This window comes from Echinops telfairi, unplaced genomic scaffold (assembly GCF_000313985.2).
Source record: "Echinops telfairi isolate 266 unplaced genomic scaffold, ASM31398v2 ScPeMD7_60;HRSCAF=208, whole genome shotgun sequence".
NCBI classification, from domain to species: Eukaryota; Metazoa; Chordata; class Mammalia; order Afrosoricida; family Tenrecidae; genus Echinops; species Echinops telfairi.
Window position 1 is genome coordinate 459,162 of NW_022103958.1, and position 1,276 is coordinate 460,437.

Sequence of the window (1,276 nt, forward strand, 5' to 3'; positions counted from 1 at the left end):
CAGGGCTGCATCAGGGTAGGTCCATGTGGCATCTCATTGGGGATGTCTTGCAGGAAGTGAGATTTGCCAGCTGAAGCAGGAAACTGACTAAGACAGCTACACTCTGGTCCCCCCATCAGAAAGCAAGAGATCCGAGAACTAGAAAGTTGAGGCTCACCGAGCCATTTATCCCTCCGCCCTTCAATCAACCCCACATGTGTTTATTGGCAAGTTTGGCACAATATACTAACTACCTCAATAAGGTATGACCACCAGCCCCTGACATACTCTTGTTGACATGATGGCTGTAGAGTAGAGGATTGCAGATGGCCACATAGTGGTCATAGGTCATTGTTGACAGAATTAAAATTTCATTCCTTATACAAATGCTAATGAAAGTGAGCTGGGTTGGGCAGCAAGTGTAAGGGATTGTAGGTTATCTACCATAAAATTTGCTAGCATCTTTGGCCCAACAGCTGTTGAATAACCAAGATCAGTGAAAGACAAATGTCTGAGGAAAAAGCACATGGGTGCATGTAGACTTGAGTCTATCTTAGTGAGGACGGTCAAACCCAGATTACCCACCAGAGAGATCATGTGAACAAGGCAAATAATGGAGGGTGTAGTTCAGCGTGATCCGTGATTCCCATTAGAATAAATTCATTTAGTACTATTAGATTTGGTTTGTCTATTCAAGCCACCCAAGAAACCTATGTGGAGAAAATGTGTAAAAATAATGGTTAATTTCATGAGATACTTCTGAATTACATTTTCGAGTGTGCACAGTTGAATAACATTGCTTACATACTTAATTTGGAGTAACCATTCTGCTCCATCCATATGACCTCTCTACCAGTAATGTCGACAAACTCCTCCATAAAATTGTCACCTGTAGTTTACATAACTGCTTCTGGTTTACACACATGCAGAAACTTCTTTATTAGAGAATTATGCTCAAGGAAAATATTCTTAATTAATTGTACTAATAAGTTGTTTGGTTATAGCTTCATGGGATATTTTAAATCAAATTATTTAAATCAAGGTTTAATCGTTATTTGGGGGCATTAGATTTGGGGCTTTTCCCACCTCAATGCACTGAAAAGGTTTAGTTTCCATTTGAATTGGAAGTTCTGCTCCTTGCTTTTCCTCCTTTTCACCAGGATATATCTATTGGGTTCTTGAACAAAACATTCAGAAATAATATACAAGACCACCCATGAAATGTATATATATTTCTTGATATCTTGTAGTGATAATTTATGGTCCCCTATCTTAGGGTTAAGGCGCCCTGGTAACA

At 39.3% G+C, this 1,276-nt stretch overlaps 1 pseudogene; it reads right to left on the bottom strand.

The window, feature by feature from the left end:
- Positions 1–857, bottom strand: part of LOC101640818 — a 1,670-nt pseudogene extending 813 nt beyond the window's left edge.
- Positions 858–1,276: the final 419 nt, after the last annotated feature.